The 23,685-nt window shown below is 38.7% G+C and overlaps 1 long non-coding RNA gene across 2 annotated transcripts; it reads right to left on the bottom strand.

Annotated features, from left to right (window-relative positions):
* Window positions 1-2,556: 2,556 nt before the first annotated feature.
* LOC137468367 (uncharacterized) lies at window positions 2,557-19,990 on the bottom strand. Of its 2 annotated transcripts, none has more exons than XR_010995901.1 (3): window positions 19,683-19,990; window positions 19,332-19,446; window positions 2,557-2,736 (listed from the first exon to the last, which is right to left on the bottom strand). It is a non-coding gene; the product is annotated as an uncharacterized lncRNA (long non-coding RNA). The 2 variants fall into 2 exon arrangements; XR_010995900.1 differs by lacking the exon at window positions 2,557-2,736 and adding an exon at window positions 18,933-19,194.
* Between the last annotated feature and the right edge of the window lie 3,695 nt (window positions 19,991-23,685).

Raw genomic sequence — 23,685 nt, 5'->3', positions numbered from 1 at the left:
TGCAGAAGTGCTTCGATATGTATGCAGTGTAGTAGCTGATGTTTGCCACTGATAAACAGTAGATTTTACCTCTGTGTGTTGCAAGACTATCATTCCCTGCAATCACAGTGTGTTACACAGCAATATCACATTGCAAGCAGATACCTCTTTTGATTTTCAGGCACAAGTTAGAATATTTTTAATGCTACATATTTTAAAATACTTCACACAGATGAAAATCTATGCTTTGAATTATTCCCTTCACAGTTTACCTATTTAAAACCTGGTCCAGTATTTTTTTTCCTCATTCTTTTGTCATTCATCCTCCCTCCATTATTTTAGTGATTGCAGTGTTTTCTATTCTAATACAGCTAGTAACATGCTGTTGACTGATTCATCTAGGTATGGAATATTTCAAACAATTGAGTAGCATTTCTTTCACCAGCTGGAATATGCCAGTCTTCTTTGATACTGACACCTTGTCAATATTTCTTCTTTTTGCTTATAGTCCTTCACTGACTTCATTATTCCTCTAACCTGTCACTCCATGCAAAAAAAGCCATACTACTTCTCACTTTTCAGAAAAATTCTCACCCTGTATTCTAAGACAGAGAAACATTTTGAATTGTGTTGCTACAGGAACCAAAGCTGGTAAACAACTGCCCCAGTGCCCACCCCTGAGGGATGATGCTGGGCATGGCTGCCAGCTGGACTTGGCACCAGTGATGACAGCAGTGGGCTCCATCACCTTCCCAGGGATGGAGGTGAGGCTGACCAGCCACTCCTTAGTTACCTGAATCCTCCTGCTTGCCCTTCTTGAAGAGAGATGAAGACTTGCTACAAAGATTTCTGCTCCTGCCATGTTCCTATCATGTTGTAGAAGCATTATCTTTAAAGAAGACTATTTTAAATTATTGTTTTGACAAGATTAACTATTAGTGAAATACTGTGATTTGTGATTCCCTGGACCCCAGTAACGTTTTTAGACCTAGAACAGTTGCTAACCTGCAGACCTGCAATATAGATGCTCATTTTAACCAGTGACTGCTTATTTTATTAGCTGTATTTTTTGAAATACCTTCTGCCTTCAGCAACTGTGATCTTTAGGTAGGTATCTGCCAGTCCTAATGAGTTGTTATTGTTCAATTTTCCAGTGTGTTCCAACTTCTCATACTTCTCTTCATGGCCTGTCCTCACTACTCAAAATTTCTGAAACTGGATTAGAAACTGTATAATTTTGTTGTGAAATGGTGGAAAAGAATTATTCAAATAATTATTTGAATTTATTTTCATTGTTGCTTCATTTTAGTTTTTGCTCATCTTGTCTTGAGATTTGCTAATTCATTAAGGATCATTAGGGTAGGAAAAGACATCCAAGACCAACCTTTGTCTGAGCACCCCTATGTCAACTAAACCACAGCACTTAGTGCCATGACAAGTTATTTCTTGAATACTTCCAGGCATAGTGACTTCACTACTTCCTTTCCTGTTTCTGTATTAGTTGAAGACATTAATCAGATTTCTGTTACATCTGGTAATTATTCTCCCTATTCCCTTTTTTCTGTCCTGTCTTCTTTTCTGCACATTGCCAGTGGTGGCTTCCTATTTCCCCAGCTGGCTTCTCTTGGGTCAGTTTTATTTCTTCTGAATGAGGTCAAATGCACTTCAGTAGATTTTTAACTTTGGTACGTACCCAGATAATTTCCTTGGTTATTGGCTTATTTTTTCTACTCATCACATAATTTTATCCATGAGGATAAGCTTTCATGACATTCTGACAAGAAGAATGAAACTTTAAATAATCTGCTGGGGAAACCCCTGCTATTCATTAGCTGTCTAGAAACCCTGTTGCTCAGTTCAATCGGGGCACTTCTATTAATTAAGGATAAGAATGCACTTCACCAATGGAAACTGAAGATGAAATATCAGGAGATGAGGAAATGAGAGATTTTCCAGCATGGAGTATTTAAAGTAGTGACCCTAAAGTGAACTTTAACTACTCCTACAGACAGCAAAAAATTCAGAGCAGTTGACAATAATCTTTAAGGTGAAGGATGAATGCTGAGGGAGGAAAAAAAAAAAACTCACCCAAACCACACACACATAAAACCAGTTTCTGGATTTAAAGATTGCTACAGGGTACTGAGGGTGGTTAACTTGTTCAACTTCCGTAAATCTCTCTATGTGGAATAGTTCATCCAGATAGCGAATCAGTAATGCTACTTCTATAGCATCTCTACAGTGTAAAATATTAGATAACTTTCCTAAACATTATTGATAATAGTTTCTTATAATTACTCAGAAATCCACATATATTTGTGATTTCTAAGAGTAAAGGAACTTGTATTTATACCTGGAAGAGAATACTTTCTCAACCTCAACCCTAGCCTGAGAGATCCGTTCTCCTAGCTTTGTTATTCCTGGCAAGAACAGAAGTCCACAAGAGTTTCCTTCTTCATAACCTACGGGTTTCTTTACCCTGCAGCCATTCTGAGTACTTAATGAGCTAGCTTCTGAGTCAGATGTAGGAAGGTGATGTATTTACAACAAAATAAAATTGCCATTGGAAGTCTGGAAACTGAAATAATTATCACTTCATTTCTCTCCCCATTTTCATCATAATATCATAAATTAAGTTACCTTTTCTTCTCTTGGAAAGGCCTTTGTAGCTACAAATCCAAATGCTTATAGCATGAAGGCAGTTCATTCCTCCTCCTAGCCTTTAATTCAGTTTGCACCTCTGCCACTGGATCTCAGCTGAAAAATAAAGTATGATGGAAAAATATACTAAGGCTTTTTGATATTTCTATTTATAAACAAAAGATTTAACATTTTGAATGGATAATCATAACTGAAAGAGTTTTTGGTAATTTTCCTTCCCGAATTCTCGAACCTTTGCAGCTCTCAGCTTCATTAATTAATTATGTTGAACTTGCCCAGAACCACGATCTGTGCCTCAGGATTTTCCCTGACTGTGTTTGGGAGCTCACAGATCCCAGTTTTGCTGTACTACACTGCATCTGATAAGAGCTGGCTTCTGTGATGCCTGCAAAGTGCTGCCCTGCTAAAGCTAAATCATTTCACAGGCAATCAGAAAGTGGCTGCTGTTTAGGAAGAATGAAGGTGCCAATGTCCATTATGTTGCATACTCAGTGCTCCTCACATCCATGGGAGATGCCATCTGTGCTCACGAGAAAATGGAGGTAGTGTTTGTAGCCAATCACTGTACATGCTACACAAAGTGGGAATGTGCTTTGCACACCATCTCGCTTGGATTCATCTCTTCCCCTGGAAGGTGTCACTTAATAATGCCTTGGGTTGTTGGCTTTTTGTTTTAACTGAACATAGAAAATAGAAAATAGAGCTTGCAGAAATGGAGGTACCATCATGAAGGAATCCATTTGGGTTTTTTTTTTTTTTCAAACAAATTAGAAAAAAAATCCTGCAAATCCATTTTCCCTGATTTTTTTTTCTGGTAATGCGAAAAGGATATGGCCACAAGACTGAATTGCTTCTAATAGTATTTCTAATTGGAAGATATGTTTAAAGTAATGGATGCATGAAATGGCAGTCTTCTTGCTTTTACATTCTTACATGAAAAATGACCTTATTAATTTTCAAATAGTAATATATTTTACACAAATATTAAAAATCACAAATTGAAAGAGAACCTTTCAAATTATTGACTGGTGGAAATGACATATTTTGAGCATTTTTTCCAATCGAGCAGCAATTCAGGTTTCCTTCCAGACATCCTATTTCTTCTCCTTTACTGGTGGACTCATGCAGTATTCTTCTCACAGCCTCTGTAGTCTGATGTGTGCAGGAGAGAAGAAGCAGAATGATTTCTATGCATCAGGTGAAATGGCTGGGATGGCTGGAATGAATGATGATTACCAGGATTTCCATTGTGAAGGCAAAGGAGCAGAAAATACTATGACAGAAAGAATCCTTCATTCTACTGCAAACACTGGAGCTGTAGCCTTCAAAGGCCATTCAAATTCAATTATTCTCATGTGTGACCACTGCCTTAATACCATTTTTGTTCATTAATGTTCTAGGTCTGTGAAAAGCTAAAAGGTACCAAGGCACAACCTATTAGCATGTCTAAAATGCCTAATGCAGGGCCATGTTTCAGCACAACAGTGTGATGTTCTTATGCAATGTTCACTGAAGAAACTGCTTAGTAGTAGAAAAACAGCCAGCTGTGCTTTCTGAGGAATAAGTGAGAGGAGTGGAATGAGGAAGAGCCAAACCTGTCTGTGAGAACACACAGGCATGTGAGAACACACTTCTATCCAAGTGTTCTTTGAATAAACATCTGATTTTTCAATGAATCTTTCCATATTCTAAATTCATTTCAGCAGAGCTATACTATTAATTTAATAATTTATACATTGTTTTTTGTATTTCAAGAAAATGTTTTGAAGCAGCTTGGCTTTGTGTATATGACCCCAAAAGGGCTATACCCATCCCAGTTTAAGTGTCTCTCATGTCATTCTTAAGGGGGACAATCAAAAAAGAATGACATTAGCTTAATTTAATGCTCAATGCTGCCCAGCTTTATTTTTTTAAATTAATTTCTCAATGCTCCTCTTAAAAGGAACTATTTTTATTTCAGTTTTTAAATTTTACCCATTGGAGTTAGGTAAGGTCAAGATCCTTCCTCTCCAAACACATTTTTCTTATCTAATTGCAGGCAACTCTACCATAATCATTGTTCCAATGACTTGTCTTCCATGACCAAAATTAAAAAGCTGGTACACACTATCATCTTTCTTCCAAGATGTTGTGCCCATGCCTCCTAAGAAATAGGATATCCAGTCTCAGCTTGTGCAGTCTTTCAGGAGGAATTCTCCAGATTCTCAGATGCTTCTTGTAAATGGATTCTTTTATTGATTCATTATTCCCTGAATGTAACACATTCCTTGCAAAGGGTAAACAGTAGAGTATAGAAATGCATCTCTGAAGCTAGAAGGAATTTCCTGACATATAATCTGTTAACTCATTCACCCCAGCTAAGTCCTAAGCCTAAAATTTAAAACGTTCATAAAACTGATGATTAGGAGTTTCTCTGATGATCTTTATACCATTCACAGATTTTGAGAGGATCACAGGAACTAGAAATTTTTCTGTTGTTTTGCCATTGTTGTACATCCTTACAGTGTTTTGGTCCTGATGCTTTGAATTTAGAAGTTGCAGTAGTTTTACAATGAGAAGACACCATTTCAAGATAGCATTTACTTGAACTCATGCTGCTTTGCATGCCAGTGACCTATTTCAAGACATTCTACAAAGTCAGAATGAACCAACACAATACCATCTCTATAAATTCATCTGAGAGAAAAATCAAGCCCTTATTTCTAATTTCAGGCATCTTCATTAATCTTGCAGCTTTACAGAGATGTGATATGGATAAGAAAAATAAATTTGCAAACAAAATATTTTGGTAATGAAGATTTTAATCATGTTTTTCACTTCTAACTCTTAGGCTTCCTTTCCTTTCCAGTGATGTAACTTCAATAATACTTAATATGAACATTGTTTAGATTTATATTGAATTCTGACCAACATCAACAAAACATGAAAGAAACAAAAAGGGCAAGTCTTAAGAAAAGACAAAAAGAAACCACTGTAGGCCAGGCTCTTGCTGCTTGCTGGAGCTCTGTTTCAGAGAAGATGGTGATAGCCAAAGGGAAGTGACACAGTTGATAGTTACTTGCTTTTTCAACACAATGGATCGGTGGGGATGTACAGAAATGAAGCCAAAACCACTGAAAAGTCTGCACTGAGCCATTCTACCCATTCAGATTCTGCCTTCCCATTTTGTGAAAATCATCACAGAGGACATGCCATTACAGATCAAGCCAAAATTAATGCTCATAAATATGTGATCAGAGAAAGGCAGAGTCCCCAGATAAAAGATTAATAATGGCTGGATGGCCTTAACATATTTCCTTTGATTCACGGAAGCATGGTTATAGCACAGGGAACTGCCATTTCTTTCAGATGAAACAAATGTCTTTGTATTGACTATCGAAAGCAACAGATGTTCTGCAAACCAGTACTTCCACAAAGGGACAGCCTTGGAACTATTTTGTAAACAGCCTAGCTTAAATTTTAATACATGCACTTTGAGGATGGCTGTGTGACAGATGGGTTGGGCAAGCTCTGTAATGCAAAGGGCATCTAACTGAATTTGGAAAGCCTCAAGCAGCCTGGTTTGTTACTGGAAAAATAAAGTCTGAGATCCTGTGCGTATGCTTGTACATTTCTCTGTGTGTGTATGTGTCCTTTTCTGTGTATATATTTATGACAAAATGAGAGTTCTTTCTTCAAAATGTTTCAAAACCAATATGGATCAGTACAGATATATATACATATATATATATATATATATATATATATACACAGATATACATATATAGTAGTACAGATATTTATATCTATATATGTATATATATAGATACACACACACACACACATATATATATATGTAATTTTCTGAAAGCATTTTTCCATGTTTGATTGTTTTCTTTCTTTAAGTGATGAGCTTACAAATAGATACTTAATGAAAACATGATTTAAAAGCAGCTGGAAAACTCCAGTGATACTGTGAAGCTAATAAATTAGTGTCGTTAGGGTCTGTTCTTCAGGTGCAAATCCTGCTGTGTGCAGCTTACAAAGACACAGCAGAGCACCATGAGGTCCTCATCTAATGAGCGTTTTCTGACACATCATAATGAGAATGGCAAAAGAGAGGTGCCATTTCAGGAGAACTGCTGGGATGGACAGGTGTCCAGCCTGCATCAGAGACACATACATCTGTGGGATGGAATTCTTGCCCGCTCTACCTGCTTATTGTCAGGGGACAGTGCAGGCTGCCCACTCCCCGATGGACTGGCCCTTGTGGCAGCATTGCTGGATCCAGGATGGATGGGCCCAGACGGGGTTGAAATGGCACTTCTCAGCCCCTGAAAGGTGGAGGTGGTGATAGGGGCAGGTATTCAGGCCCTATTGGTACCCTCAGGGCCCCAACACTGAGTATGTCACCACTCTTGGCTCTCGCTGCAGCTATTATTATGCTTCAAGGAGACATTTTCTAGTTCACCTGGAAAATAAAGACAAATCTGCACTTCTTTGCTTTTACACGTTGGGTCTGATGGCACCAGGAGATATGGCAGCTTTATTTTATAAGAATTTTTGTGTCTACCTATCATCCACAATTTTAAGTCATTGTCTTACCTGAAAACTTCCACCTGCCATTCAGTTTCAAGAAGAAAACTGATTAAACCCTTTTAAGGGTTTAATTAAACCCTTTTAAGGGTTTTTTAAGAAGAAAAGTGATTAAACTCTTTTAAAATGTCCCTTTCTAAACAATACCACAATGAAGAAACGAATACATCTCCTCTGGATAAGGTGACTTTCTATGTTTTGGAGGGTTTTTTCCCAATTTTCTTTAATTTTTTCCATTTTCAAGGGTAAAGATGGCAGAAAGATGAAATGTTTTGAAGTTTTGCATAGCCTATGCACCTCTCTCTTGCAAAAGAGAAAAAAAAAATTATTGAAGTTATGCACTTTTAAAGTCAGTGAACTCTGATTTGCTTATTTCAGCAGCTAACACCATTGACAGACATTTCCAGACATCACTCTGCTCTCCTGGAACATATATCACTTAAAGGTCAAGTTTTAACAGGGCGCTTGTACATGTATTTTAAACAAGAGAAATAGTCTGTTAGTTGAGACTATACACAGGCATGCATGGCTGTCTGGCCTTGAAGATGGAGTTAATGATTGCTTTATTGAAAGGGACATAAACCATACTTTTAATTTCACTGAGTATGTGGACTTTAAGAATGTACTTAAGTGCCTTTCTTGTTGCTTTCAGAGCTGAAGCCTTTGAAAATTAATGACGCTGACTTAGGTACCCAGGCAAAAAAAGAGAAAAGCTTATTGACCTGTCGCTTGTGAAGTTGGTAGATGAAAAATACCAGGCTGTTTTGGGTAGATTGCAGTCCAAGAGGAAGTATTAAATTTCTCCTAATAAAAGTAATATGTATGAAAAATGGATTGCTGCCTATTTTGACTGATTGGGAAAAGAAAATATGTTAAGGTGAACCTGGTTATGGTCTTATATAATACTGACTGAATGCCGGTGAGGTCATGTACAGGGGTAAAAAAAGGCAAAAAAAAGCTAGACTAACCTCCAAATCTTCATTACAATGCATAATTTCCATTTCCAGAGAAACATTGCTTGGGATATATTTGTGTGGATCAAGAAAGTTATTGCTCTGGCACTGCCCTTAGGTAGCACATGCAGTAGTGTCTTATTACCTCCAGGGACAGCTTGAACAATTGCTGTGCTAGTGCCTTTCTCCTTCAAAGATAGAAATTTGCATTGGATTCACATAAGGTTGCATCCCGAATGCAAATATGATCATAATTAATACAAGGAAGGGACAGGCATAGTACTGCGCTATTATGGTTATACTGTAAAATCCATTATGTTTATAGGAAGCTCCTGACAGAAATAGCTTGCCTTCTTAAACAGCACTAATGAAAAAGAGGACAAAAAAGTCATTGATAAACTGCCACCAGCCCTATGTCCTTGCAATATATTAACCCAAAATAGCACACTGACGATGTATAAATCTATGGAATTATGATGGAGAAACACGAAGAGTACAAAAGCATGCCTTTCCAAGGGCATTTCCATTATGCAACCCACTACAGTGAGTCAATAGACTTAATATGTCACTGTCTGATAATTAAAAGGGGAGGGTTACTAAGGACTTTTTACTTTATTTATTTATCAAGGTATCAATGGGAAATTAGCATAATAAGAGTTCTGACATCCAGAATTGCTTATCTTTCATCAGAGTTTCTCAATAGCCAGTGAAAAGTTTCAGTTTCCTCTGACAGGCACAGTGGTGAGTCTCTTGGCTGCTGTTCAAGTCAGTGGCAAAATTCCCACAGACACTGGAATGTGATTTCTTGGAATAATATTGAAGCTGATGTTGTTACCTGTGTCTCTTTTCACCTAAAGAGAAATTACATTACCTCTGGGCCAGGAATCTTGGTGCTTATCCAGAAGATGCTGCCAGTCACCACCCCAAATCTTGCCCAGTGATCTCAAGAGGAGACAGCCTCTCCATGTTCACTCCTGGTACCGCGGTGCCTCGTAGCTCCTGTTGGCATTAACCTCACCTACACTAGGGAGGCTTCCAGGACCTGCCTCGTGCCCACTGATCCTTGTGAGCCCCAAACTTAATTCTGTAGGATTAGGATAGCTCCATGGCCCCTTCAGGCACAGAGCTGCTCTCGATGGCCCAGTCCACCTTAGTGACTTCTGCACTGTGCATGGTGCTGAGGTCCTAAAATGAGCTTAAATGAGCTCAGTTTTGCTGTGGTCACAGCCAACCCCATGCAGTAAATGAAGAATGAACAGATTGTGGAGGCACTGCTATCAGCTGAATGGCAGGCTGTGGTGGCAGACTGACGTGGGGTTTTGGCAGGAGATGCAGGAGAGAGATGTATGAGTAAGAAATTAATTGCTGGCCCTAGCAGATGCCATGTGCTTCATTAATAAGAGTTAATACTAGTAACACTAAATAAAGTAATATTAATCTCTCAAATCTCGTTTTGAATAAATTTATTCAATTTTAAAATTAAATTAATTTTGGTTTAAAATAAAATTCTACAGAAGCTGGTGAGGCTTTTTGCAACTAATTTGAGGCATTCTGTAAGAACAAGGACTCACAGAGGCAGCCTCAAGAGCACATTTGATTTAATGCTTTCTAAGTATCATTTGCTTTCCCTCTGGCAGTTATAATTAGTGTCTCCCTAGCACCCTCGGAGTCTGATTTGCCTTAATTTAACATAAAATCACGAATCAATTATTTTTTTAGCTGTGTCACATATCTATGATTATGATCAGGAACAAGCTACATTAAACGAGCCTGCACTTGTAGGTAAATGCTGAGGCAGACTTTGCTTGCTATTTTTGTCTTTGTGTGCTTTGGTTTTCTTTTTTTAACAGAAGGCTCATATTGGCACATCTTGATGTTTTGGGCAGTATTCCAGTGGAATTTAACTGGACTAGTTACATAACTCAAGTGGACACTTTTTGGCCCAGTCAGATCCATGTGAACACTCAACATGAAGAAAAAAGGTTCACTGTTTCAGTATGTGCCTGGGCTTACAGTTTCTGGGAATTGAAACAATAAACTCTTCATCCTATTCTGTTTTTTTCAGTTCCCTTTCTTCACAACCCTGCCTGTTCTGATTAAACATCATTTGCTCTCCTAGCCCTCTGGACTGGCCTTTTTCAGTATTTTTCATTTCTTGTTTTTTAAATGTCCTTTGTGTGCTCTAAGACATCCTAGGTAATCTGGTGACAAGACAAGTGAGTGTCTTTCAGCCGGAATAAAAGTACATAGCTATTCACTGACACACAATACAGACAGCTTTCTGAGTGTTTTGTTAGTGATGTTTGCAAGCCAATGAGAAGCAATCAAGCCAGACTGGCAATCTAAAACTCAGTAGAATAGGGACCCAAGAATGAGCTATGCAAAATGCAAGCTGAAACACAAAGGGCTAATGCTATTTACATGGACAAGGGCTGATTCAAGAAGGCCTCACATTATCCCTTTTCAGAGATAGTGATATTGTCTCCTTAGTATGATGGTGCCTAAAGTCTTTCTTTTTCTGTAGCCACAGTTAGAATTAAATAGTATCTTTGCTCTGCTCTGTCTGCAGTTCATTTTCAATTCAGTATTTCATTTTATCCTGTTACATCTTACCAAATCAAGTTAAATATTTTAATACTTGCTGATAGTACTGTATCCCACACCATTCCATGAAGCATTTCAACTTTAAGATGGGTTGATTATATTGTGGCAAAAGCCATTATTGTAGGAAGCTCTCTGGTAGACCACCACCAATCATGGATAGCATTTGTGTATGGTATTTCCAAACAAGAGATTGTGTCTATGTCCCTGAATTAAATAGGCATTGTAATCTGTGGATGTTTGCAGGATGGCAGAAGGCCTGAAAATGGAACACTGACTTCAAAAAGTGGGTTTAGGGGGAAGTCTTGTGAATCTTGCCATTTGCTGGAGCAGATGGAGAGTCAAGGAATGACAGTAGAGAAGCTATTTGAGACAGGAAAGGCACCTGGAGAAAACACCACTGTTTTGGCACAAGACCAAAGAAAGTCATGAACAACCAGCTCTTATAGGGGACAGGTTTCAAAACGTTCACTTCCTTGATTCTAAAGAGACTTGATTCATCTGGTTTCCCACACCAAATCAAAGGGGAACCTGGCAAAGTGAAAGGGGGATGGAAGTTGGATCTGTTGATTTCGTAGAGACCAGAGGAACTGAAGGATAATTTTGCAGAGAAGCGGCGTAAGAGCTCAGCAGGACTAAGCATTTGGGCCCACAGGGCATGATATCTCTACTACAGCTATGCACAGATGCTCTCCCTGTCACTCAGGCTGGAAAAGCCAGACAGCAGGCCTGGCATATGTACAAACGCCTGTGCTCAGTTTATTTAAATATATTATTTTGTGTACTGAGGGCTGCAAACTTGCTCTGTGTTACCACCATGTTTTGGAGTGGAAGAAGGAATGGAGCTTGTCAAGATCCCAGCATTCTCAAGGTCTGGCTCTGCCCTGGGGAGCCCTGCAGATGGCCCTTGTCATCTGTGAGGGGACAAACCAGCTTCCCAGCACACCTGACACTGGCTCTGCCTGTCTGCCCAGATGCTGAGTCGTTGATGGGGCTCACTTTGCTTCTGCTGCTGGGAGACGCTGCAGCTCTTTTAAACCAAGAGACTGTGTGTACAGCAGGCTGTAGGCAGGATTTATTTCCTTTTTACCTCTCCAGTTGGTCTTAAATAGAGGGGTCACTATGCTCTACACTCCTGTGCATACAGTTATGCTTGAAAATGTGTTCATACATTTAGCAGACTAAAAGCACAAAACATCAGTCATTCCTGCTGGTCTACATTTAAGGCATTGAGTGAAAGGAAAATATGTGTTAATGGCACAGTGAGTGGGAAAAAAAGTAGGATGTGATGACTAAAATACTACTTTCTCAAGGAAAGAAGCTAACCTATGAAATATTTCATAATCCAGAGGAACTTCACAGATCTCAGTTTATCCCTCATCTCTCAAAATATTGTACATGTAAATAATCTTAAGATATGTGTGATTCAGCTCGTGCTCAAACTCATTCTTCACCTTGGCAGTTGCAATATGGACAGATTCCAGATAAATAAATATATTCCATTGTGGATATTAAAAAAATAATGCAAATTATTAATGCTGAAATTTGACATAGGATATAATCTCCAGTAAAAATTCTATATATAAGATTAAGCATAGAGAAAGCACATTCTCTCTCTTTCTCTGTATGTATATATGTTTTTGTCAGAGACTGTTTCCGGAATGGATGTGTCTTTTCTGATGGATTTCATAAACAAATTTCATTTTATATATGAAATTATGTATTACAAAATTGTTCCAAAGTGGCAGACTGGTTCTTTATTTTTTTCTTATAAAATCTGATTTCAATCATCCCCCTTGTGATTAAACTTTCAAAACAGGAGTCCTGAAAAAAATCTCCTCAGTCAAGATTTACAGAGCAAGACATTGCCTGTGTTCTGTTGCCAATACTATAAACTTCCACATGGTCAGAAATCATGTAGTTTTATTGAGAATGTAGTAGCATCCACACACTTTAATGGGCATCTACCAGATCTTAATGGCAATGCTTATAAACTGAACATAGTTTAGAAAATATTATTATTACAAAATACACACACACACACACATATATATCTAAAGGACTATGTAGACTATGTACAAAAAATATTGCAAAACTAGAACTTTTTTCCTAGTTGCAACAGTGAGTTGTGGCTTTTCATGGCTGGTGGCAAAATGCAAGGAGGAGTATGAATCACATTAGGAGATGGAGAAACAGGAGTATTGTGAAACTGAGATTTTTTTTCAGGCCACTCTCTCACTGATGGAAGATCTGAGGATGGTACCTGTTTAAGAGCTTACATAACACAGCTGTGGGTTACAAGCCCAAATCAGCTGGACTTTATTTTGCTCTATAGAATCTTGATATATTGTTCAACTGATTTGAGGCCTCATGGTCAGAAAATACAGCGTTATATAGTATAAATAAAATCAAAATTAAATTTGAGATGCCAAATTTACCTTTAGATCATTCCCCCTCCTGCTACAGGCTTGAGATTCTACAGGCTTGAGAAATGTTGTATGCAGTGACAGGGAGTCTTCCCTAATCAAGTCCCCCCTTGGGTGTAAGTGTGGTTCCTCAGAAAGCTATTTATAGAAATATGATCTGTGGCAGACCATCAGCCCCAGACACTACACTTTATACTTAGCAAATAATCTCAGAAAATCCATTATTCTGATAGTTGTATTCTGGCAGTATAACTAGGTGCACATTCCCGTGTGATAATAAAAATGCACATTAATATTGGATTGTCAGCAGTGTGCAAAAAGGTTACCAATATCATGAAAGAGAAAAAAGGTCATCTTTGATTTGCACAAGTGTATTTTAATTAATCTGATTAATTTGCATATCCTGTTGTTTCTGGCAATAATGAAGACTGAATTGTGCCAAACATATACTATGAATCTGATAGAGAGAGCTTTGGCAGCTTTGCATGCAATGATTCACAGCAACATGCTAAACCCTAACAACTGTTCCTTCTGTGATGCTGTAGTGCAAACAAGAAAGATAAATTGGAATTTAACTGGGCTGGATAAATGAGTCCATTACCAAGGGTTTAGTTCACTGTCATTCTGAGATGACAGTTAGATAAAAGATCTGTACTTTACTTGGTATTACAAATAAGTCATCATTCCAGATTTTTTCATACAGATGTCCCTTTGGAATTATTAATTTACTTATGCCCATTATCTTGGTATGTCTGGGCAACATTCTACTGGCTGCATTATCCGCAGAAACACAAACGTGCAAGTTGCCTTTAGGAGTCTAGTGCAAGGTGATGGAGAGCCATAAATCCACCCTTACAGTTTCTGTGCTTGTGTCACCTTCTTCACTTCCTTTCTTTGTGTGCCTGGAAGGGTTGTCCAGGTAAAATTCACATGCTACAATTGACAAATCACATAAGGATGGCTTTGAAAAATGGGTGCCACTGCTCCATCACCATCATGATATGTAGCATAGATCTTTGGAAAATGCTTCTTATTCCCCTCATTTTCAACATGTCAGCAACTGCTAAGCAGTTTGTCTATGACCAGTCATGAAGGGTCAATGCTTTATAGGAATCACCTCTGACAGGTTTGTATGTTATCAGGGATTAAAAGAAATGTCTGAATTTCTCCTCTGGAGGGAGCCTAAGTCCCGAGTCACGGGTTTGATTTTTTTATTTAGTGAAACAGAGACCAATCTCTCCAAGGAATTATCCAATTCCCAGAATAGTTTCTGGAATAAAAAAGAAAAAAATCTACTCTTAAACTGACTTGAGGCAGTGCTGGGTGACAGATATATATCAGTTGTTCAATGTCCAAGACAGCTATCAATATACCCATCTCTCCATACCATGGACATTCACAGACCCAAAGCCATGACCAAAGCTGATGGGTGAGTAAATACTCTTGACAGGTCCAAAAAATTGCATTGTAGATCAGGAAAATATGCGCCAATAGAGGAAGTTCTTCAAATGGAAGCCATTGCCACCAAATGCAGACATATAACATGTAGGTTTCCTTCAAGCAGTCATTGTAAAATCTCTGAGCACTTACCACTAATAAGAAACTCTCATGATTTCTATGGCTTCATAAAAGTCTTTCAGAAATCTTGGATGGTCATTTTAATCATTGCTATAGAAAATTTTCCAAAGGAGAATTACAATTTTAACTACTCAGTCCTCCCACATCTTATGCATTATCTTTTACAGTGTTTTCCAGAATGCTCTTTACAACCTTTTACCCTGAACTGTCTTTCTGGACCCCAACAGGTAGCCAGTCAACATCTAAGTTGCAGGCACTGTGACTGACCCTTAAACCTGTGCATCATTCTACAGCTGTAACACAGAGCAGACTTGAAATTCACCTCCAGTGTGCTCTCCTGACTCACTATAAACAAATCAATCACCTGCTTGCCTTTTCCCTGAAATTACAGTCGCCCCTGAAAAAAAAGGTATCTGCATACATTAGATCTTTTTTGGAGCTTGGCTTTATTACCCTGACAAGAAGATACCATTTCTGGCTGTCACTTATTGCACATTCAGCTGTAGATGGGTTTCCTAAAGGTCAAATTATCTCATCTGAAAGAATATCAGTATGGATTGAAAAGCATGTTAGAGTGTAGCTGGCGTAGCTCTCCAGTGAGACAGCAAGGCTGACTGAAGCAGAATTCAGAGGTCATTTTCTTATGGTGTCAAAAATATGCCAAATCAGAAACCTGCAAAGCAGTGACATGGTGTAAGTCATTAATCTTTACAGAATGCTAGGAATTGGAATTAGGTGTGGGATCATGTGCCAAGTTCAGAAGGGCATTACAATAATTAGTGTTCAGCAGAAACCATGAATAGTCCCTTCTCTCATCTTTCTTTGTGAATATCCATAACAGGACATATGCTCAAGTGTACCTGAAAAAAAACTCCTCAGCAGCAACCAAGCTTCTTCAGTGCTCTATATTCCCCAAATCTCTGCCTTCCCTTGCTTTTGCAGAACTGCAAGGATACAGGGAAATCAATCCAAGTCCTTACACAAGAACCTATGGAAGCTGAATACCCATATTCAGATGTGGTTAGCCAAAAGGAGGGTTTTTTTTCCAAATCTTCAGCAAGTGCTGCCTGCAGGGCAGCATCCTAGTGGCACTAGAAAGAGCAGCATATCACTCTTAAAAGTTGCTCGACACTTGAACTTGGTTTCACTGACTTCACGCATGAAAAGTAAATAAAATCTCTGTATACCACTGCTGCCTTTGTAATCTGTAAGGTGTCCTTGAGAGATTGGGATGTACTGATCAAAGAATTATTTAAGGCATAGAGACAATCAGAGTTCAGCTCTATTCTATGCACAACCTCTAGGTGAGGTTTGTCTACTTGCTTTTGGTCAACACCACAAATAATTCTGATCATGCAACTCCCATCAGTGGAAACTGATGAGAGTGGTCTTTGTGAAGTGGGAGTGGAAAAGCCATACTGAAGAAGGAAGGTGTATAAAAAAATGTTGTGCTTTTGGTTCCCTCTACTGCTTTTTACTGTTCTGAAAATTTCAGAGAACATTCAGTATAAAACCTAATTACATGATTTCTATACATAATTTTGTATAACATATAATTTTCACCCCGACACATTTTTTTCTTGCTTTTTTTATTCCAGGCAGTGATTAAAAAATTGTAGAACAAATAGGAAATGCTTGCTTACTTACTTTTTTTCCCAGGAGTTCAGCAGTGATTCAGCAGTGGATTAGAAAACAATAAAAGGGAAGATGATGTGTCTTGAGCAAGGGATAACGAGTTGTCACTGTCTGCGGTTCAACAGCAGTTGTGCTAGAAAGCAAACCCCAAGATTGTTATCAACCCAGGAGAGGCTGCTTGGAAAGCACACTACAGTGATATTTGAAATAACATATCAGAACTTCGTAATTTAAGAAAAGAGTAAAACTGAAGTAATTATTACTGTGTTACTATAAGAAAATGTAGGGATGTTGGATCATACAGAACATAAATTTTCATTTTATCAGAGGTGATGTAGAAAACTTATCCAGAGGAAAAGCTTTCTGAGTAGCAGCTGGTGTCTAGACTGCCTCTCCCTTCACAGATTTTCCCACTGAAATGCTGGAACCTTATTGATGGAATTGCTCCTAAACCTGATTTAATTCAGAGAAATGAAAAGGGAATGTTGGCAAGTTTAGCATTGTACAGATGAGTATGGCCCAGAGGTCAGTAGGCCTGAAGCTAAGCATGCATTAGCATACTTTTTTCTGAACTAAAGCTGATAAATCCACCAAAAATGGTTAATTTCCAACATCTGGATATATTTTCTACATTGATAAACCTAAGATAGAGTTCATAACTTAAATATCTGATAGCTACCAGGCCTGATGCTGTTTTACAACTTTCTATTTGCAAACGAGAAGAGAATGTGGTCCTATTTGTTCAGCATTTATGCAATAGCTGGTTTAATACAGATTTAATATGAAGCTGCCTATTTGCCAACAGACAAGAACTTTGCTATTTGTTATGCATCATTCTTTAGCTTAAAATACGGGAATAATAACCATACCTTATGAATTCAGTTATCTGTCAGATGCATGGAGCAGTCAATTAATCATGTTAGAACACTCATTAAAAAGGATTGAGTTCTTAACTCTGTGGAGATCCAATTTGAATAAGCAAATCTTTAACACAGATTTGAAGGGATATGTCTTGTTTTCATGTTTTATATATTTCTGAAAGGCATTTCTGCTCTGTGAATGTAAAGCTTCTTTCTTACCCCCCTCAGAAGAAACATTGCTGCACAAGTGCGGAGACAATCAAGTCACCTGTAGGGTATCAGGAGAAATTGCCCCTATCCTTCAGGGTAATCCAACAGGGTATTTGGTCTATGGGATTGACTATCCAAATGGCTAAGGGCTGCCTGGAAGGTACTGAGTACTTCAATGCTCATTGAAGCATATGGGCCTCAGTCTCCATTATCTTAATGCTGTTAGATTTGAATGCATCTTTAAAGTGAGGAGAGTTGCTCTGTTTTAAAGCATCTTTAAAGAAAGCTTGTACACTATGAGAAAATGGAGTATTTAGCACCCTTTAAAGTTGGCTTCCCTGCCATTTTCTTTTTCTGATTGTAACTTCATCCTGGAAATAAATTAATGCAGTTCCACATGGAGATGATTTTATAGATTTAGAAATCTATAAAGAAAATTGCAGAAGGGCCAGGAGCTTCAGAGATCAGTAGAATCACAGCAGTGCTCCACAGCATGGTGCAGCAGTGGGTGCTGTCACACGCAATCCAATTTCTTTGGAAAGATGATGAAAGTCAGGTTTTATCACACGCACGGCATTTTACTTCTCAAATGCAAATATGGATCTCCATAATTTACAGCTTATGTTTCTTTTAAAGTTTATTTTTTATTCTCTCTCTCTCTGCACAATTGTGCAGATAGGCTGCTTGAGTAATTGCAAGAGTGGAGCTTTTGTTTGGAAGAGGGATCTAGATTATGCTGTGAGGCTTGCCATAACTCGACACACTGTGATCATTTCACCAATTCCCCTTTCCAGCTGCCACATGGAGAATTGTGTTCTTCACATACAAAAAAAGTCATAAACCTTGCATAGAGGTTGTCTGTTTTCACTCACAGCAAGGATGGGCAAATTTGTTCAGACAGACCTAGAAATGTTTATTGAGAAACCACAGTCAGCTCTGCATATGGCTAGTTGGAAGGTAGAATTTCACCTGGTCCTTCTGCTAGAATTGCTTGGGGACACCTCATAAATCAGACGGAAGACAAGAGCTATGTGCCTTGGATGGATCCAACATGTTTTAGCCATAGGCTGGGACTAGAAATCTGAAGGAAATAGCACAAAGTGCTCTCAGAAAAAAAAGATTATGATCTCAGAAAATTAAGTCATTAGAAACATCATACAAAATCTGTTCTTGTGACTTTTTCCAAGGGATTTCTTAGAACAAAGGCTTTTGAAAGCATGTATAACAGAGGAATTATATTGTAAATAAATGGGAAGAATTGTCTTCTAACAAAAACAGAATTTCTTCCTTGGCTTTCTTAATAGCCTAGAACAAATTATCTGGGGCTTCATTTTCTTTTAGTAGAGCTGTTCCTCTCCTACAGCCAAAATAATCTATCTTCCTGCCTATAAGTATTGTGAGGAGGTTTAATGTGTATCTCTTCATTGATATCTTCACTGATATCACTGAAATACACCTTTTCTGTAGGATCATGTACCCTCCTGATATGAGTCTTTTGTTTGAAAAGGAGGATGCTATTCATGGAACATACAGCTCTCAGAAATAGCACTGTGGAGTAAAAGCTGACCCTGAAAACCCAAGGACATTTGCAGCTTCCAGTAATGAGACAATACATGACAGATGAAGGGAGTATCTGAGAAAATGGCAGGATGGTGGAGGATGGTTCATTTGCTGTCTCTGTGGAGCATTTGTTGAGGTCAGCAACTCAGTTGAGTTCTGGGGAAGAGGGAGGTGTGAAGGAATTCAGAAGCCTGTTGACACTTACTGTGCCTGAAGAGAAGCCATTTTCTATTTGCCGGTGGCTGGAGTCCAGCTGAAAATAAAATTACTGATAAAAGGAAGCAGTAAATTACCTTCCTAGACCATCCACTTGCTGTTGCAGCATTGTTCTCAAAAAATAGACCAATTTCTGCATTTTGCCATGGCATAATTTTGGAGCTTGGATGATTTTGCTTTTCAAGGAATTACCTGTAGAAAAAAAAACTTTCAACCTTCTGACACAGCCAAATTTACTCTGACTATTATATAACTATTTAGACTGCTATACTGCTAAAGATCATCTGATTCTCTTCTGCCCTTCACCCAGTGTACTGCTGTTTTGGCTGCTGTGGAGCTGAGGCAGCCAGCAGACAGCCCCCTGGCTAACCATTGCCTACAGCACACAGGTCAGTCCAATAGCAAGAGGATACCAAGCCTTCCCTCACCTGCTGCCCTTATTCTTCCCTCGAGGGCCATCATCAATACAGACCTGATGCACTGTGGTCTGAGCAGCAGCAAAGAAATTTGTCTTCTACTTTTTTCCCTTTCAGACACATTTTTTGCCTTAGTAATTCAGCTACATCATATACTGTCCTATTATTGATTTCAGCTACAGCCATGGAGAGGCAGGGGAACCCCTTTCATTGATGTGGCAAGAGTATAGTTTCAGGATGCCTGGGAGGGCAGCCAGGGTGCTTCAGTGTGTCCGAGAAAACCTTGAAGGATTAAGCCTTGTGGTATTCCTGTGCATGGTGGGGGGGGGGGGGGGGGGGTTGACACTATATGGTCTTTAAGGTCCCTTCCAAACCAAACCATTCTATGGTATGATTCTATGATTCTATGATTAATAGAGTGGCAGACAGGGCTCCTGTCGAGTGCCCTGAGTCCCTGCTCTCTACAGCCTTTGTGTCCCAGAGCTCAAAGCAACAGCTGAGTAAAGCCCAACATCTCTCCCATGGAGCTGAGAGAGCTTACACTTCTTTGGGGCACATGGTGATTTGCAATGCAGTGGAGACACATGAATTCAATCTTTCTGAAAAGCTTAAGCTGGCTGTGCTTGTGTGTCACTTTTCAACTTTTCAACTATATTTTAAAAGGGGGGGGACAGGAGGGGGGGCTAATGACTTTCCATATGCATGTCCCTGACAGGCAGACCCCAATGGGATCTGAGCTGATCCAGAAGGAGCACGCACAAGCTCCGTTGTCATTGGACTCCACATCCTTTTACCATGTCCAGCATTGTCTGCTATCTGCCTTACCCTCCACCTCATGTATTCAAGAAGAGAACTTGGCACCGCTGGAATAAATATAGCACACAACTCTCCTGTCAGGGTGCTTACTTCATTAGTCAAAGGTAAAAAAATTATCCTTATAGTTTTTCTCCTTGTAGTTTTTCTGAAAGGCACTTTCTTATTCCAGCTGGAGGCCCTGTGTGTGTAGTCAGCCGTAGCATGTATTGTCTAAACCACTATTTGAGCTCTCTGTAAGTAACCCTTTCAGCAGCATTACTTATTTTGGAAGAAGAAACAAATGATACCAGAAGGACTGAGATCTGGATTTTCAGACATTTTAAAAACAACTTTTGCAGTTCTTGTATTCGATTATATTTCAGTGGGCTACTCAGTGCTGGGGTAACAGTTGAACTTTATAATCTTAAAAATATTTTCCAAAATAGTTTTTTTTTATTCTAAGAACGGTACATTGTCCTTCCACACATGTTTAGCTCAGAAGAGAGACACTTGATCTTGGACTGAGTCAGCCAAAAGTGAATTTTGGAAGAAGCAGTGAGATTTTACAGTCAGGCAACAATATCAATTATTGGTAGATGTTTTTGTTTCCTGTCAGAACACATCTAGGCAAGCTACAGAAGGGGTGATCCTTGCCTGCAATTTCTGATGTCTCTGATCACCATTTGCTGCATATCAGGACCACATGGCCACTATGGGCTGCAATGGGCTCTGTACACTTGGACCCCATCCCCCCCATTTCTGCCCTCAGGGGAGCATGGATAAAAGGCCCTTCTTATACCTGGAGGCTGGCTTTGCTGCTGTGCACTGCTGTGGGTGTACATCACAAGGAAAACCTTTGCAAGAGCAGTTTATTTTAAATATTTCAAATTTTAACAGTTTAAATGGACACTGCATCTCAGTCTTATGATCTCCTTTTTGGTTTTTTTTTTTTTATTTAGAAAAAGTAACCCTGAAATATTTATTTTGGTTTTTTGTTTTAAATAATTTGTATTCCAGTTTCCCACCAGAAACACAGACACAGCCTACTCTCTTTTCCCCAGAGGACTCTATGGATAACCAAAAGCCACAAGTTTTTATCATCAGAAGAACAAAAGCAGTGCAAAGTGCAAAGTGAGAAAGAGGACATAGATTTCTAGCCAGGTTACTTAAAACTCTTTCCCTTGTCTGTTTTTAACTATTAATTAATTTGAGCACCTGCTAGAGACTCAAGTCTTGAGAAAACTCCCCAGACAAGTTTCTCAGTCCCTTAGCAAGGCATTAAGAAATTGAAGATGCCAGCAGATTATGTCTCAGAAATCAGAAATGAACAGTAAGCAGAAATCTTTAGAGGAAAAAAAAAAGAAAAGTCAATTTTTGCACTTCCTTATGCAAAAGAAAGCTGAAAGAAAGCATGTGTCTTCATGTGTCTATCCAACACTGAATGATATGAAGTAAGACATTGAAGGCCAGGAAGTTTGCTAAACAAAACTTAATATGTAATGGATCTTGATTTAACAAAATAATTATGATTAACATTGCTGATCAGGAGGAATGGAAGGTGCTTCCTCTGCAAAAGACACTGTAGTATATTCCAAGTGGTAATACCAACCTTTAATCAGAATTTCCAAAGGATTACCTCATAGAAAAATAATAAGTAAGGAACAGGTTCTTGCAAAACTGAGTAGTATGAATTCTCTTGCCAGATGTGGTTAAAGTGTAATTTATGACAAGTGGCCTGCATATCATAGCTTAAATAGCCGCACTCTCTTTCAAATAATAAGTAATAGGGTCACCTTTCTTTCTCCTGTACTGAAAGGGGCTGTCTCTGTTTGGATGGCTGATTCCTGAGCCAAAACCAGGGAATTTTCTTGATGCTAATGGAAGAGGGCAGAAGATAGCATGTGAATCCAATTTTGAGGATAATGAGTCTGCTTTCCACTTTCCAGAGCTGGCAGGCTGTTTTCAGATAGAGCTGTAACAGCACATTTTCCTCATGCCCTGCCCTTTCCAGAGGTCATTGGACCTGGTATACTCTTGTCAAATGGTGCAGATTGCCAGAGAGCTGAGACATATCCAGAGTGCTGGAAAAGGTATCAGGAGGATTTTCCTCTCACAGTGGATAATATTACCAGGATTGTTTGGGACTCCAGACAGAAAAGAACATGACCGTAAGAAGAGTCAGAGAAGAAGGCTGGATCAGAAATGACTGTGGGTGGTATCAGGCAAATAGTAGGAGGAAGTTGCAGAAATACTTTGAAGCTCAAATACTTATTCTTTTTCTCTCTCTCTGTGAAGTTTTTATATCAGGAATTTAGAGGTCGTTCTCCAGCAAAACTAAGAGTCAGGGATGTTTTCTGCATAGAGGGATGCAGCTTGCATCCCAGCAGCCTTTGCTTCTCTCTGTGGTCCCTTTGGTCAGGTTTACAATTCAGAATAAATGATCTGAGGGGGAGATACAGCTGCTAGGACCTGTAACTTGGCCTCACATGAACACATGGCTTCTGGAGTAAACTGCTGCTAAATTACAGACAAGATAGAAAAGAAAAGAAAAAAAAAAACAACTAAAGAAGATTAATTATAGCTCAAGTCTTATTTCTGTTCCAGAGACAGTTTCAGGGAATGTTTATCATGTGCATTTTTGAGGTAAATTCCGCATTCATATTTAGCTTGTTGCCAGTTCATATTCTGTCACAATATAGTCCCCCATGTGGAAATCATGTCCTATTTTTATGTAATTTATAGTTGCTCTCAAATTAATCTATCAAACTGCCAGGTTTGCATGGATGAAACTACTGTACTAGAATAACTTACAAGAAAACCTAGAAATTCCCATAAGTTCTTGACACACAATTGGGTCTGTGAATTACTTATCCTAAATATCCCGACATATGCTTGTGCTAAATTATCATCTATTCCTTTTATTCTGTTATAACTGAGGTGCTACAATGTTTATCAGGGCCTGCTGGTGAAAGAAAATCTTGAGGCTTGAAAACATTTATAAGCAGAGATGGTTAAAAAAATTGTTCAAAAGTCCTGTGTTTTCAGTCTACTCCTTTTGAAAGTCAGGAAGCACTGACATCTCCCTCCTGGAGTACCAACGTAGATACAAAAACTGACAGAATGTCAAAATGAAGAGGCAAACTAAGCATAGTGTTATGAAGAGAGCCCTTGCTAACCAGGATATAACCTTGTGATCCCCTCTGCTGGTTTGGATACACAA

Source organism: Anomalospiza imberbis, chromosome 2 (assembly GCF_031753505.1).
Source record: "Anomalospiza imberbis isolate Cuckoo-Finch-1a 21T00152 chromosome 2, ASM3175350v1, whole genome shotgun sequence".
Lineage (NCBI taxonomy): Eukaryota > Metazoa > Chordata > Aves > Passeriformes > Viduidae > Anomalospiza > Anomalospiza imberbis.
This window is presented reverse-complemented; position numbering and strand designations above follow the sequence as displayed.